Source organism: Scyliorhinus torazame, chromosome 4, assembly GCF_047496885.1.
Source record: "Scyliorhinus torazame isolate Kashiwa2021f chromosome 4, sScyTor2.1, whole genome shotgun sequence".
Classification (NCBI taxonomy): Eukaryota; Metazoa; Chordata; class Chondrichthyes; order Carcharhiniformes; family Scyliorhinidae; genus Scyliorhinus; species Scyliorhinus torazame.
The window spans coordinates 46663318-46679005 of record NC_092710.1 but is presented as its reverse complement, the minus strand read 5'-3'; the positions used below and the strand labels follow the sequence as shown (position 1 = coordinate 46679005).

The 15688-nt window shown below is 40.1% G+C and overlaps 14 non-coding genes across 14 annotated transcripts; all 14 read right to left on the bottom strand.

Moving 5' to 3' along the window:
- Positions 1–290: 290 nt before the first annotated feature.
- trnak-uuu (transfer RNA lysine (anticodon UUU)) lies at positions 291–363 on the bottom strand. The gene has a single exon. It is a non-coding gene; the product is annotated as a tRNA-Lys (tRNA).
- Positions 364–1412: 1049 nt separating this feature from the next.
- Positions 1413–1486, bottom strand: trnat-ugu (transfer RNA threonine (anticodon UGU)). The gene has a single exon. It is a non-coding gene; the product is annotated as a tRNA-Thr (tRNA).
- A 1587-nt stretch (positions 1487–3073) lies between these two features.
- Positions 3074–3147, bottom strand: trnat-ugu (transfer RNA threonine (anticodon UGU)). The gene has a single exon. It is a non-coding gene; the product is annotated as a tRNA-Thr (tRNA).
- A 453-nt stretch (positions 3148–3600) lies between these two features.
- trnak-uuu (transfer RNA lysine (anticodon UUU)) lies at positions 3601–3673 on the bottom strand. Its single transcript has one exon. It is a non-coding gene; the product is annotated as a tRNA-Lys (tRNA).
- A 1049-nt stretch (positions 3674–4722) lies between these two features.
- trnat-ugu (transfer RNA threonine (anticodon UGU)) lies at positions 4723–4796 on the bottom strand. The gene has a single exon. It is a non-coding gene; the product is annotated as a tRNA-Thr (tRNA).
- A 1587-nt stretch (positions 4797–6383) lies between these two features.
- trnat-ugu (transfer RNA threonine (anticodon UGU)) lies at positions 6384–6457 on the bottom strand. Its single transcript has one exon. It is a non-coding gene; the product is annotated as a tRNA-Thr (tRNA).
- A 453-nt stretch (positions 6458–6910) lies between these two features.
- trnak-uuu (transfer RNA lysine (anticodon UUU)) lies at positions 6911–6983 on the bottom strand. Its single transcript has one exon. It is a non-coding gene; the product is annotated as a tRNA-Lys (tRNA).
- A 1049-nt stretch (positions 6984–8032) lies between these two features.
- On the bottom strand, positions 8033–8106 carry trnat-ugu (transfer RNA threonine (anticodon UGU)). The gene has a single exon. It is a non-coding gene; the product is annotated as a tRNA-Thr (tRNA).
- A 1587-nt stretch (positions 8107–9693) lies between these two features.
- trnat-ugu (transfer RNA threonine (anticodon UGU)) lies at positions 9694–9767 on the bottom strand. Its single transcript has one exon. It is a non-coding gene; the product is annotated as a tRNA-Thr (tRNA).
- A 453-nt stretch (positions 9768–10220) lies between these two features.
- trnak-uuu (transfer RNA lysine (anticodon UUU)) lies at positions 10221–10293 on the bottom strand. The gene has a single exon. It is a non-coding gene; the product is annotated as a tRNA-Lys (tRNA).
- A 1049-nt stretch (positions 10294–11342) lies between these two features.
- Positions 11343–11416, bottom strand: trnat-ugu (transfer RNA threonine (anticodon UGU)). The gene has a single exon. It is a non-coding gene; the product is annotated as a tRNA-Thr (tRNA).
- A 1587-nt stretch (positions 11417–13003) lies between these two features.
- Positions 13004–13077, bottom strand: trnat-ugu (transfer RNA threonine (anticodon UGU)). Its single transcript has one exon. It is a non-coding gene; the product is annotated as a tRNA-Thr (tRNA).
- Positions 13078–13530: 453 nt separating this feature from the next.
- Positions 13531–13603, bottom strand: trnak-uuu (transfer RNA lysine (anticodon UUU)). The gene has a single exon. It is a non-coding gene; the product is annotated as a tRNA-Lys (tRNA).
- A 1049-nt stretch (positions 13604–14652) lies between these two features.
- Positions 14653–14726, bottom strand: trnat-ugu (transfer RNA threonine (anticodon UGU)). The gene has a single exon. It is a non-coding gene; the product is annotated as a tRNA-Thr (tRNA).
- Between the last annotated feature and the right edge of the window lie 962 nt (positions 14727–15688).

The window sequence follows — 15688 nt, the reverse complement described above, 5'->3', positions numbered from 1 at the left end:
TTTAAAAGCAGTTCTGCAAGAAAGAAGTATACAAACAGGAAATATTTTGCGAATTGGTAAGTGATTAAACATGGCCAGAAAACTATAGTGAAATCATGCAGGACAAGTCCAGGAGAGAGTTTAAACATCAACTGAAAATCTAGCAAAAATTCTTGAAAATTCTGGACGGCTGTTGCAATTTGGCAAACACGACGTTGTCACGGTTCTTCCACTTTCCATAAAGCATCCTGCATTCTTTATTTTTATTTCCGACCGTTCATTGGGAAGCAAACGCCTTGAGCCAAAATCAAAGCCCTGACAGGGACTTGAACCCTGGACCCTCAGATTAAAAGTCTGATGCTCTACCGACTGAGCTACCAGGGCCCATTCAGAAAATGTTCTCATAGCTCACTTCAAAGTCTCATATTGTATCTTTTGAATTTCCTTCACTGGTCATTCAGCCTCTCCAGCTCATTTCCCTCGCAAGCAGACCGGCAGCCTCCCTTCGGCTTTCTTTCTCAAATTCTTCAACTTGGACTCGCATGTTACAAGTGACTTGTGATGTGACAACTGTTGTTACCCAGGGACATGCACTGGGACTTCAAGACATTGAAGATTATGTTTAGTTCGCTGAGATGTGAGTGGGAAGCTGCAGAGATACAGGTTGTATTTTGAGAGAGGTAATAAAGCGTGTCATCTGTTGTTTGTTGTGGCAGAGTGTGAACGCAAGTAAGCTCATCTAGTAAAGTAGCAAATTATGCAAATCGCAAATTTTCAGGGTGTAAATAGATCTGCAAATGCCACATCTTCATGGAAAACGCCCCATCCTTTATCCCGCCCAAATCGTTCTTGCTGACATGCAGCAACATATATCGTCCAATAAAAAGGCAAATTACTGCAGATGTGAAATCTGAAAAAAAACAGGAAATGATGGAAAATCTCAGTGGGTCTGGCAGCATCTGTGAAGAGAGAACCGAGCGAACGTTTCGAGGCTGCGTCACTCTTCATCAGAGTAAATCATTTAACCATTCAATCTTTGCTGACAGACATTCAACATGTTCCTACTGGATTTCCTGAGGTCAATCCTGTCGTGCATTCAAAGGAAAATACTGCACATGTTGTGAATGTGCATGAGAAACTAAAAATGATTGGATTAAAGCACATAACATTTGAGGATGTCTGTGGAGCCAAACACAAAGTTAATGTTTCAAATCCGTGTGATCCTTATTCAGAGCTGAAGCGAGGTTACATGCAATGGAGTAGATGAGGATAATGGAAGTTGCGTGAAAAATGGGAGATATGGAAATTTGACGTAAAACATGGGAAAGCAACCTTGAAGGTCAGTACCACAGAAATGTTGTCAACTTTTTCTGTGTTCACCATTAAATGAGAAGCATTCTTCACAGGTTACATGCGTTGACCTGTATGTACAAAGGTACTGCTGAGATTTGAACTCAGGATTTCCTGTTTACAAGACAGGCGCTTTAACCATCTAAGCCACAGCACCAATCTGCCAGACAATTTTGCAAGTGTAGAACAGATTTCAATTGTTTTGATTAAACATCAGTATTGTTGATTTCTCCTGCTGACTTTGAGAGTGCAAATTAAAATATTCATTGTCACTGGGCTTTTGAAACTGTAAAGATTGCAGTTATTCTGAAAGTTATTAATTTAAAAGCAGTTCTGCAAGAAAGAAGTATACAAACAGGAAATATTTTGCGAATTGGTAAGTGATTAAACATGGCCAGAAAACTATAGTGATATCATGCAGGACAAGTCCAGGAGAGAGTTTAAACATCAACTGAAAATCTAGCAAAAATTCTTGAAAATTCTGGACGGCTGTTGCAATTTGGCAAACACGACGTTGTCACGGTTCTTCCACTTTCCATAAAGCATCCTGCATTCTTTATTTTTATTTCCGACCGTTCATTGGGAAGCAAACGCCTTGAGCCAAAATCAAAACCCTGACAGGGACCTGAACCCTGGACCATCAGATTAAAAGCCTGATGCTCTATCAACTGAGCTACCAAGGCCCAATGTACAAATGTGCTCATAGCTCACTTCAAAGTCTCATATTGTATCTTTTGAATTTCCTTCACTGGTCATTCAGCCTCTCCAGCTCATTTCCCTCGCAAGCAGACTGGCAGCATCCCTTTGGTTTCCTTTCTCAAATTCTTCAACTTGGACTCGCATTTTACCAATGACTTGAGATGTGGCAACTGTTGATGCCCACGGACATGCACTGGGACTTCAAGACATTGAAGATTACGGTTAGTTCGCTGAGATATGAGTGGGAAGCGACAGAGCTACAGATTGTATTTTAAGAGGGGGAATAAAGGGTGTCATCTGTTGTTTGTTGTGGCAGAGTGTGAACGCAAGTAAGCTCATCTAGAAAACTAACAAATTATGCAAATCGCAAATTTCAGGGTGTCAATAGATCTGTAAACACCACATCTTCATGGAAAATGCCCAACAATTTATCCCGCCCGAATCGTTCTTGCTAACATGCAGCAACATATATCGTCCAATAAAAAAGCAAATTACTGCGGATGTGAAATCTGAATTAAAACAGGAAATGATGGAAAATCTCAGTGGGTCTGGCAGCATCTGTGAAGAGAGAACCGAGCTAACGTTTCGAAGTTGGGTCACTCTTCATCAGAGTAAATCATTTAATCATTCAATCTTTGCTCACAGACATCGCTGACAAACATTCAAAATGTTCCTACTGGATTTCCTGAGGTCAATCCTGTTGTGCATTCAAAGGAAAATACTGCACATATTGTGAATGTGCATGAGAAACTAAAAATGATTGGATTAAAGCTCATAAAATTTGAGGATGTCTGTGGAGCCAAACACAAAGTTAATGTTTCAAATCCGTGTGATCCTTATTCAGAGCTGAAGCGAGGTTACATGCAATGGAGTAGATGAGGAAAATGGAAGTTGCGTGAAAAATGGGAGATATGGAAGTTTGACATAAAACAGGGGAAAGCAATCTTGAAGGTCAGTACCACAGAAATGTTGTCAACATTTTCTGTGTTTACCATTGAATGAGGAGGATTCTTCACAGGCTACATGCTTTGACCTGAATGTATAAAGGTACTGCTGAGATTTGAATTCAGGATCTCCTGTTTACAAGACAGGCACTTTAACCATCTAAGCCACAGCACCAATCTGCAAGACAAGCTTGCAAGTGTGGAACAGATTTCAATTGCTTCGATTAAACATCAGTATTGTTGATTTCTCCTGCTGACTTTGAGAGTGCAAATTAAAATATTCATCGACACTGGGCTTTTGAAACTGTAAAAATTGCAGTTATTCTGAAAGTTATTAATTTAAAAGCAGTTCTGCAAGAAAGAAGTATACAAACAGGAAATATTTTGCGAATTGGTAAGTGATTAAACATGGCCAGAAAACTATAGTGATATCATGCAGGACAAGTCCAGGAGAGAGTTTAAACATCTACTGAAAATCTAGCAAAAATTCTTGAAAATTCTGGACGGCTGTTGCAATTTGGCAAACACGACGTTGTCACGGTTCTTCCACTTTCCATAAAGCATCCTGCATTCTTTATTTTTATTTCCGACCGTTCATTGGGAAGCAAACGCCTTGAGCCAAAATCAAAGCCCTGACAGGGACTTGAACCCTGGACCCTCAGATTAAAAGTCTGATGCTCTACCGACTGAGCTACCAGGGCCCATTCAGAAAATGTTCTCATAGCTCACTTCAAAGTCTCATATTGTATCTTTTGAATTTCCTTCACTGGTCATTCAGCCTCTCCAGCTCATTTCCCTCGCAAGCAGACCGGCAGCCTCCCTTCGGCTTTCTTTCTCAAATTCTTCAACTTGGACTCGCATGTTACAAGTGACTTGTGATGTGACAACTGTTGTTACCCAGGGACATGCACTGGGACTTCAAGACATTGAAGATTATGTTTAGTTCGCTGAGATGTGAGTGGGAAGCTGCAGAGATACAGGTTGTATTTTGAGAGAGGTAATAAAGCGTGTCATCTGTTGTTTGTTGTGGCAGAGTGTGAACGCAAGTAAGCTCATCTAGTAAAGTAGCAAATTATGCAAATCGCAAATTTTCAGGGTGTAAATAGATCTGCAAATGCCACATCTTCATGGAAAACGCCCCATCCTTTATCCCGCCCAAATCGTTCTTGCTGACATGCAGCAACATATATCGTCCAATAAAAAGGCAAATTACTGCAGATGTGAAATCTGAAAAAAAACAGGAAATGATGGAAAATCTCAGTGGGTCTGGCAGCATCTGTGAAGAGAGAACCGAGCGAACGTTTCGAGGCTGCGTCACTCTTCATCAGAGTAAATCATTTAACCATTCAATCTTTGCTGACAGACATTCAACATGTTCCTACTGGATTTCCTGAGGTCAATCCTGTCGTGCATTCAAAGGAAAATACTGCACATGTTGTGAATGTGCATGAGAAACTAAAAATGATTGGATTAAAGCACATAACATTTGAGGATGTCTGTGGAGCCAAACACAAAGTTAATGTTTCAAATCCGTGTGATCCTTATTCAGAGCTGAAGCGAGGTTACATGCAATGGAGTAGATGAGGATAATGGAAGTTGCGTGAAAAATGGGAGATATGGAAATTTGACGTAAAACAGGGGAAAGCAACCTTGAAGGTCAGTACCACAGAAATGTTGTCAACTTTTTCTGTGTTCACCATTAAATGAGAAGCATTCTTCACAGGTTACATGCTTTGACCTGTATGTACAAAGGTACTGCTGAGATTTGAACTCAGGATTTCCTGTTTACAAGACAGGCGCTTTAACCATCTAAGCCACAGCACCAATCTGCCAGACAATTTTGCAAGTGTAGAACAGATTTCAATTGTTTTGATTAAACATCAGTATTGTTGATTTCTCCTGCTGACTTTGAGAGTGCAAATTAAAATATTCATTGTCACTGGGCTTTTGAAACTGTAAAGATTGCAGTTATTCTGAAAGTTATTAATTTAAAAGCAGTTCTGCAAGAAAGAAGTATACAAACAGGAAATATTTTGCGAATTGGTAAGTGATTAAACATGGCCAGAAAACTATAGTGATATCATGCAGGACAAGTCCAGGAGAGAGTTTAAACATCAACTGAAAATCTAGCAAAAATTCTTGAAAATTCTGGACGGCTGTTGCAATTTGGCAAACACGACGTTGTCACGGTTCTTCCACTTTCCATAAAGCATCCTGCATTCTTTATTTTTATTTCCGACCGTTCATTGGGAAGCAAACGCCTTGAGTCAAAATCAAAACCCTGACAGGGACCTGAACCCTGGACCATCAGATTAAAAGCCTGATGCTCTATCAACTAAGCTACCAAGGCCCAATGTACAAATGTGCTCATAGCTCACTTCAAAGTCTCATATTGTATCTTTTGAATTTCCTTCACTGGTCATTCAGCCTCTCCAGCTCATTTCCCTCGCAAGCAGACTGGCAGCATCCCTTTGGTTTCCTTTCTCAAATTCTTCAACTTGGACTCGCATTTTACCAATGACTTGAGATGTGGCAACTGTTGATGCCCACGGACATGCACTGGGACTTCAAGACATTGAAGATTACGGTTAGTTCGCTGAGATATGAGTGGGAAGCGACAGAGCTACAGATTGTATTTTAAGAGGGGGAATAAAGGGTGTCATCTGTTGTTTGTTGTGGCAGAGTGTGAACGCAAGTAAGCTCATCTAGAAAACTAACAAATTATGCAAATCGCAAATTTCAGGGTGTCAATAGATCTGTAAACACCACATCTTCATGGAAAATGCCCAACAATTTATCCCGCCCGAATCGTTCTTGCTAACATGCAGCAACATATATCGTCCAATAAAAAAGCAAATTACTGCGGATGTGAAATCTGAATTAAAACAGGAAATGATGGAAAATCTCAGTGGGTCTGGCAGCATCTGTGAAGAGAGAACCGAGCTAACGTTTCGAAGTTGGGTCACTCTTCATCAGAGTAAATCATTTAATCATTCAATCTTTGCTCACAGACATCGCTGACAAACATTCAAAATGTTCCTACTGGATTTCCTGAGGTCAATCCTGTTGTGCATTCAAAGGAAAATACTGCACATATTGTGAATGTGCATGAGAAACTAAAAATGATTGGATTAAAGCTCATAAAATTTGAGGATGTCTGTGGAGCCAAACACAAAGTTAATGTTTCAAATCCGTGTGATCCTTATTCAGAGCTGAAGCGAGGTTACATGCAATGGAGTAGATGAGGAAAATGGAAGTTGCGTGAAAAATGGGAGATATGGAAGTTTGACATAAAACAGGGGAAAGCAATCTTGAAGGTCAGTACCACAGAAATGTTGTCAACATTTTCTGTGTTTACCATTGAATGAGGAGGATTTTTCACAGGCTACATGCCTTGACCTGAAAGTATAAAGGTACTGCTGAGATTTGAATTCAGGATCTCCTGTTTACAAGACAGGCACTTTAACCATCTAAGCCACAGCACCAATCTGCAAGACAGGCTTGCAAGTGTGGAACAGATTTCAATTGCTTCGATTAAACATCAGTATTGTTGATTTCTCCTGCTGACTTTGAGAGTGCAAATTAAAATATTCATCGACACTGGGCTTTTGAAACTGTAAAAATTGCAGTTATTCTGAAAGTTATTAATTTAAAAGCAGTTCTGCAAGAAAGAAGTATACAAACAGGAAATATTTTGCGAATTGGTAAGTGATTAAACATGGCCAGAAAACTATAGTGATATCATGCAGGACAAGTCCAGGAGAGAGTTTAAACATCAACTGAAAATCTAGCAAAAATTCTTGAAAATTCTGGACGGCTGTTGCAATTTGGCAAACACGACGTTGTCACGGTTCTTCCACTTTCCATAAAGCATCCTGCATTCTTTATTTTTATTTCCGACCGTTCATTGGGAAGCAAACGCCTTGAGCCAAAATCAAAGCCCTGACAGGGACTTGAACCCTGGACCCTCAGATTAAAAGTCTGATGCTCTACCGACTGAGCTACCAGGGCCCATTCAGAAAATGTTCTCATAGCTCACTTCAAAGTCTCATATTGTATCTTTTGAATTTCCTTCACTGGTCATTCAGCCTCTCCAGCTCATTTCCCTCGCAAGCAAACCGGCAGCCTCCCTTCGGCTTTCTTTCTCAAATTCTTCAACTTGGACTCGCATGTTACAAGTGACTTGTGATGTGACAACTGTTGTTACCCAGGGACATGCACTGGGACTTCAAGACATTGAAGATTATGTTTAGTTCGCTGAGATGTGAGTGGGAAGCTGCAGAGATACAGGTTGTATTTTGAGAGAGGTAATAAAGCGTGTCATCTGTTGTTTGTTGTGGCAGAGTGTGAACGCAAGTAAGCTCATCTAGTAAAGTAGCAAATTATGCAAATCGCAAATTTTCAGGGTGTAAATAGATCTGCAAATGCCACATCTTCATGGAAAACGCCCCATCCTTTATCCCGCCCAAATCGTTCTTGCTGACATGCAGCAACATATATCGTCCAATAAAAAGGCAAATTACTGCAGATGTGAAATCTGAAAAAAAACAGGAAATGATGGAAAATCTCAGTGGGTCTGGCAGCATCTGTGAAGAGAGAACCGAGCGAACGTTTCGAGGCTGCGTCACTCTTCATCAGAGTAAATCATTTAACCATTCAATCTTTGCTGACAGACATTCAACATGTTCCTACTGGATTTCCTGAGGTCAATCCTGTCGTGCATTCAAAGGAAAATACTGCACATGTTGTGAATGTGCATGAGAAACTAAAAATGATTGGATTAAAGCACATAACATTTGAGGATGTCTGTGGAGCCAAACACAAAGTTAATGTTTCAAATCCGTGTGATCCTTATTCAGAGCTGAAGCGAGGTTACATGCAATGGAGTAGATGAGGATAATGGAAGTTGCGTGAAAAATGGGAGATATGGAAATTTGACGTAAAACAGGGGAAAGCAACCTTGAAGGTCAGTACCACAGAAATGTTGTCAACTTCTTCTGTGTTCACCATTAAATGAGAAGCATTCTTCACAGGTTACATGCTATGACCTGTATGTACAAAGGTACTGCTGAGATTTGAACTCAGGATTTCCTGTTTACAAGACAGGCGCTTTAACCATCTAAGCCACAGCACCAATCTGCCAGACAATTTTGCAAGTGTAGAACAGATTTCAATTGTTTTGATTAAACATCAGTATTGTTGATTTCTCCTGCTGACTTTGAGAGTGCAAATTAAAATATTCATTGTCACTGGGCTTTTGAAACTGTAAAGATTGCAGTTATTCTGAAAGTTATTAATTTAAAAGCAGTTCTGCAAGAAAGAAGTATACAAACAGGAAATATTTTGCGAATTGGTAAGTGATTAAACATGGCCAGAAAACTATAGTGATATCATGCAGGACAAGTCCAGGAGAGAGTTTAAACATCAACTGAAAATCTAGCAAAAATTCTTGAAAATTCTGGACGGCTGTTGCAATTTGGCAAACACGACGTTGTCACGGTTCTTCCACTTTCCATAAAGCATCCTGCATTCTTTATTTTTATTTCCGACCGTTCATTGGGAAGCAAACGCCTTGAGCCAAAATCTAAACCCTGGCAGGGACCTGAACCCTGGACCATCAGATTAAAAGCCTGATGCTCTATCAACTGAGCTACCAAGGCCCAATGTACAAATGTGCTCATAGCTCACTTCAAAGTCTCATATTGTATCTTTTGAATTTCCTTCACTGGTCATTCAGCCTCTCCAGCTCATTTCCCTCGCAAGCAGACTGGCAGCATCCCTTTGGTTTCCTTTCTCAAATTCTTCAACTTGGACTCGCATTTTACCAATGACTTGAGATGTGGCAACTGTTGATGCCCACGGACATGCACTGGGACTTCAAGACATTGAAGATTACGGTTAGTTCGCTGAGATATGAGTGGGAAGCGACAGAGCTACAGATTGTATTTTAAGAGGGGGAATAAAGGGTGTCATCTGTTGTTTGTTGTGGCAGAGTGTGAACGCAAGTAAGCTCATCTAGAAAACTAACAAATTATGCAAATCGCAAATTTCAGGGTGTCAATAGATCTGTAAACACCACATCTTCATGGAAAATGCCCAACAATTTATCCCGCCCGAATCGTTCTTGCTAACATGCAGCAACATATATCGTCCAATAAAAAAGCAAATTACTGCGGATGTGAAATCTGAATTAAAACAGGAAATGATGGAAAATCTCAGTGGGTCTGGCAGCATCTGTGAAGAGAGAACCGAGCTAACGTTTCGAAGTTGGGTCACTCTTCATCAGAGTAAATCATTTAATCATTCAATCTTTGCTCACAGACATCGCTGACAAACATTCAAAATGTTCCTACTGGATTTCCTGAGGTCAATCCTGTTGTGCATTCAAAGGAAAATACTGCACATATTGTGAATGTGCATGAGAAACTAAAAATGATTGGATTAAAGCTCATAAAATTTGAGGATGTCTGTGGAGCCAAACACAAAGTTAATGTTTCAAATCCGTGTGATCCTTATTCAGAGCTGAAGCGAGGTTACATGCAATGGAGTAGATGAGGAAAATGGAAGTTGCGTGAAAAATGGGAGATATGGAAGTTTGACATAAAACAGGGGAAAGCAATCTTGAAGGTCAGTACCACAGAAATGTTGTCAACATTTTCTGTGTTTACCATTGAATGAGGAGGATTCTTCACAGGCTACATGCTTTGACCTGAATGTATAAAGGTACTGCTGAGATTTGAATTCAGGATCTCCTGTTTACAAGACAGGCACTTTAACCATCTAAGCCACAGCACCAATCTGCAAGACAGGCTTGCAAGTGTGGAACAGATTTCAATTGCTTCGATTAAACATCAGTATTGTTGATTTCTCCTGCTGACTTTGAGAGTGCAAATTAAAATATTCATCGACACTGGGCTTTTGAAACTGTAAAAATTGCAGTTATTCTGAAAGTTATTAATTTAAAAGCAGTTCTGCAAGAAAGAAGTATACAAACAGGAAATATTTTGCGAATTGGTAAGTGATTAAACATGGCCAGAAAACTATAGTGAAATCATGCAGGACAAGTCCAGGAGAGAGTTTAAACATCAACTGAAAATCTAGCAAAAATTCTTGAAAATTCTGGACGGCTGTTGCAATTTGGCAAACACGACGTTGTCACGGTTCTTCCACTTTCCATAAAGCATCCTGCATTCTTTATTTTTATTTCCGACCGTTCATTGGGAAGCAAACGCCTTGAGCCAAAATCAAAGCCCTGACAGGGACTTGAACCCTGGACCCTCAGATTAAAAGTCTGATGCTCTACCGACTGAGCTACCAGGGCCCATTCAGAAAATGTTCTCATAGCTCACTTCAAAGTCTCATATTGTATCTTTTGAATTTCCTTCACTGGTCATTCAGCCTCTCCAGCTCATTTCCCTCGCAAGCAGACCGGCAGCCTCCCTTCGGCTTTCTTTCTCAAATTCTTCAACTTGGACTCGCATGTTACAAGTGACTTGTGATGTGACAACTGTTGTTACCCAGGGACATGCACTGGGACTTCAAGACATTGAAGATTATGTTTAGTTCGCTGAGATGTGAGTGGGAAGCTGCAGAGATACAGGTTGTATTTTGAGAGAGGTAATAAAGCGTGTCATCTGTTGTTTGTTGTGGCAGAGTGTGATCGCAAGTAAGCTCATCTAGTAAAGTAGCAAATTATGCAAATCGCAAATTTTCAGGGTGTAAATAGATCTGCAAATGCCACATCTTCATGGAAAACGCCCCATCCTTTATCCCGCCCAAATCGTTCTTGCTGACATGCAGCAACATATATCGTCCAATAAAAAGGCAAATTACTGCAGATGTGAAATCTGAAAAAAAACAGGAAATGATGGAAAATCTCAGTGGGTCTGGCAGCATCTGTGAAGAGAGAACCGAGCGAACGTTTCGAGGCTGCGTCACTCTTCATCAGAGTAAATCATTTAACCATTCAATCTTTGCTGACAGACATTCAACATGTTCCTACTGGATTTCCTGAGGTCAATCCTGTCGTGCATTCAAAGGAAAATACTGCACATGTTGTGAATGTGCATGAGAAACTAAAAATGATTGGATTAAAGCACATAACATTTGAGGATGTCTGTGGAGCCAAACACAAAGTTAATGTTTCAAATCCGTGTGATCCTTATTCAGAGCTGAAGCGAGGTTACATGCAATGGAGTAGATGAGGATAATGGAAGTTGCGTGAAAAATGGGAGATATGGAAATTTGACGTAAAACAGGGGAAAGCAACCTTGAAGGTCAGTACCACAGAAATGTTGTCAACTTTTTCTGTGTTCACCATTAAATGAGAAGCATTCTTCACAGGTTACATGCTTTGACCTGTATGTACAAAGGTACTGCTGAGATTTGAACTCAGGATTTCCTGTTTACAAGACAGGCGCTTTAACCATCTAAGCCACAGCACCAATCTGCCAGACAATTTTGCAAGTGTAGAACAGATTTCAATTGTTTTGATTAAACATCAGTATTGTTGATTTCTCCTGCTGACTTTGAGAGTGCAAATTAAAATATTCATTGTCACTGGGCTTTTGAAACTGTAAAGATTGCAGTTATTCTGAAAGTTATTAATTTAAAAGCAGTTCTGCAAGAAAGAAGTATACAAACAGGAAATATTTTGCGAATTGGTAAGTGATTAAACATGGCCAGAAAACTATAGTGATATCATGCAGGACAAGTCCAGGAGAGAGTTTAAACATCAACTGAAAATCTAGCAAAAATTCTTGAAAATTCTGGACGGCTGTTGCAATTTGGCAAACACGACGTTGTCACGGTTCTTCCACTTTCCATAAAGCATCCTGCATTCTTTATTTTTATTTCCGACCGTTCATTGGGAAGCAAACGCCTTGAGTCAAAATCAAAACCCTGACAGGGACCTGAACCCTGGACCATCAGATTAAAAGCCTGATGCTCTATCAACTAAGCTACCAAGGCCCAATGTACAAATGTGCTCATAGCTCACTTCAAAGTCTCATATTGTATCTTTTGAATTTCCTTCACTGGTCATTCAGCCTCTCCAGCTCATTTCCCTCGCAAGCAGACTGGCAGCATCCCTTTGGTTTCCTTTCTCAAATTCTTCAACTTGGACTCGCATTTTACCAATGACTTGAGATGTGGCAACTGTTGATGCCCACGGACATGCACTGGGACTTCAAGACATTGAAGATTACGGTTAGTTCGCTGAGATATGAGTGGGAAGCGACAGAGCTACAGATTGTATTTTAAGAGGGGGAATAAAGGGTGTCATCTGTTGTTTGTTGTGGCAGAGTGTGAACGCAAGTAAGCTCATCTTGAAAACTAACAAATTATGCAAATCGCAAATTTCAGGGTGTCAATAGATCTGTAAACACCACATCTTCATGGAAAATGCCCAACAATTTATCCCGCCCGAATCGTTCTTGCTAACATGCAGCAACATATATCGTCCAATAAAAAAGCAAATTACTGCGGATGTGAAATCTGAATTAAAACAGGAAATGATGGAAAATCTCAGTGGGTCTGGCAGCATCTGTGAAGAGAGAACCGAGCTAACGTTTCGAAGTTGGGTCACTCTTCATCAAAGTAAATCATTTAATCATTCAATCTTTGCTCACAGACATCGCTGACAAACATTCAAAATGTTCCTACTGGATTTCCTGAGGTCAATCCTGTTGTGCATTCAAAGGAAAATACTGCACATATTGTGAATGTGCATGAGAAACTAAAAATGATTGGATTAAAGCTCATAAAATTTGAGGATGTCTGTGGAGCCAAACACAAAGTTAATGTTTCAAATCCGTGTGATCCTTATTCAGAGCTGAAGCGAGGTTACATGCAATGGAGTAGATGAGGAAAATGGAAGTTGCGTGAAAAATGGGAGATATGGAAGTTTGACATAAAACAGGGGAAAGCAATCTTGAAGGTCAGTACCACAGAAATGTTGTCAACATTTTCTGTGTTTACCATTGAATGAGGAGGATTCTTCACAGGCTACATGCTTTGACCTGAATGTATAAAGGTACTGCTGAGATTTGAATTCAGGATCTCCTGTTTACAAGACAGGCACTTTAACCATCTAAGCCACAGCACCAATCTGCAAGACAGGCTTGCAAGTGTGGAACAGATTTCAATTGCTTCGATTAAACATCAGTATTGTTGATTTCTCCTGCTGACTTTGAGAGTGCAAATTAAAATATTCATCGACACTGGGCTTTTGAAACTGTAAAAATTGCAATTATTCTGAAAGTTATTAATTTAAAAGCAGTTCTGCAAGAAAGAAGTATACAAACAGGAAATATTTTGCGAATTGGTAAGTGATTAAACATGGCCAGAAAACTATAGTGATATCATGCAGGACAAGTCCAGGAGAGAGTTTAAACATCAACTGAAAATCTAGCAAAAATTCTTGAAAATTCTGGACGGCTGTTGCAATTTGGCAAACACGACGTTGTCACGGTTCTTCCACTTTCCATAAAGCATCCTGCATTCTTTATTTTTATTTCCGACCGTTCATTGGGAAGCAAACGCCTTGAGCCAAAATTAAAGCCCTGACAGGGACTTGAACCCTGGACCCTCAGATTAAAAGTCTGATGCTCTACCGACTGAGCTACCAGGGCCCATTCAGAAAATGTTCTCATAGCTCACTTCAAAGTCTCATATTGTATCTTTTGAATTTTCTTCACTGGTCATTCAGCCTCTCCAGCTCATTTCCCTCGCAAGCAGACCGGCAGCCTCCCTTCGGCTTTCTTTCTCAAATTCTTCAACTTGGACTCGCATGTTACAAGTGACTTGTGATGTGACAACTGTTGTTACCCAGGGACATGCACTGGGACTTCAAGACATTGAAGATTATGTTTAGTTCGCTGAGATGTGAGTGGGAAGCTGCAGAGATACAGGTTGAATTTTGAGAGAGGTAATAAAGCGTGTCATCTGTTGTTTGTTGTGGCAGAGTGTGAACGCAAGTAAGCTCATCTAGTAAAGTAGCAAATTATGCAAATCGCAAATTTTCAGGGTGTAAATAGATCTGCAAATGCCACATCTTCATGGAAAACGCCCCATCCTTTATCCCGCCCAAATCGTTCTTGCTGACATGCAGCAACATATATCGTCCAATAAAAAGGCAAAATACTGCAGATGTGAAATCTGAAAAAAAACAGGAAATGATGGAAAATCTCAGTGGGTCTGGCAGCATCTGTGAAGAGAGAACCGAGCGAACGTTTCGAGGCTGCGTCACTCTTCATCAGAGTAAATCATTTAACCATTCAATCTTTGCTGACAGACATTCAACATGTTCCTACTGGATTTCCTGAGGTCAATCCTGTCGTGCATTCAAAGGAAAATACTGCACATGTTGTGAATGTGCATGAGAAACTAAAAATGATTGGATTAAAGCACATAACATTTGAGGATGTCTGTGGAGCCAAACACAAAGTTAATGTTTCAAATCCGTGTGATCCTTATTCAGAGCTGAAGCGAGGTTACATGCAATGGAGTAGATGAGGATAATGGAAGTTGCGTGAAAAATGGGAGATATGGAAATTTGACGTAAAACAGGGGAAAGCAACCTTGAAGGTCAGTACCACAGAAATGTTGTCAACTTTTTCTGTGTTCACCATTAAATGAGAAGCATTCTTCAAAGGTTACATGCTTTGACCTGTATGTACAAAGGTACTGCTGAGATTTTAACTCAGGATTTCCTGTTTACAAGACAGGCGCTTTAACCATCTAAGCCACAGCACCAATCTGCCAGACAATTTTGCAAGTGTAGAACAGATTTCAATTGTTTTGATTAAACATCAGTATTGTTGATTTCTCCTGCTGACTTTGAGAGTGCAAATTAAAATATTCATTGTCACTGGGCTTTTGAAACTGTAAAGATTGCAGTTATTCTGAAAGTTATTAATTTAAAAGCAGTTCTGCAAGAAAGAAGTATACAAACAGGAAATATTTTGCGAATTGGTAAGTGATTAAACATGGCCAGAAAACTATAGTGATATCATGCAGGACAAGCCCAGGAGAGAGTTTAAACATCAACTGAAAATCTAGCAAAAATTCTTGAAAATTCTGGACGGCTGTTGCAATTTGGCAAACACGACGTTGTCACGGTTCTTCCACTTTCCATAAAGCATCCTGCATTCTTTATTTTTATTTCCGACCGTTCATTGGGAAGCAAACGCCTTGAGCCAAAATCAAAACCCTGACAGGGACCTGAACCCTGGACCATCAGATTAAAAACCTGATGCTCTATCAACTGAGCTACCAGGGCCCAAAGTACAAACGTTCTCATAGCTCACTTCAAAGTCTCATATTGTATCTTTTGAATTTCCTTCACTGGTCATTCAGCCTCTCCAGCTCATTTCCCTCGCAAGCAGACTGGCAGCATCCCTTTGGTTTCCTTTCTCAAATTCTTCAACTTGGACTCGCATTTTACCAATGACTTGAGATGTGGCAACTGTTGATGCCCACGGACATGCACTGGGACTTCAAGACATTGAAGATTACGGTTAGTTCGCTGAGATATGAGTGGGAAGCGACAGAGCTACAGATTGTATTTTAAGAGGGGGAATAAAGGGTGTCATCTGTTGTTTGTTGTGGCAGAGTGTGAACGCAAGTAAGCTCATCTAGAAAACTAACAAATTATGCAAATCGCAAATTTCAGGGTGTCAATAGATCTGTAAACACCACATCTTCATGGAAAATGC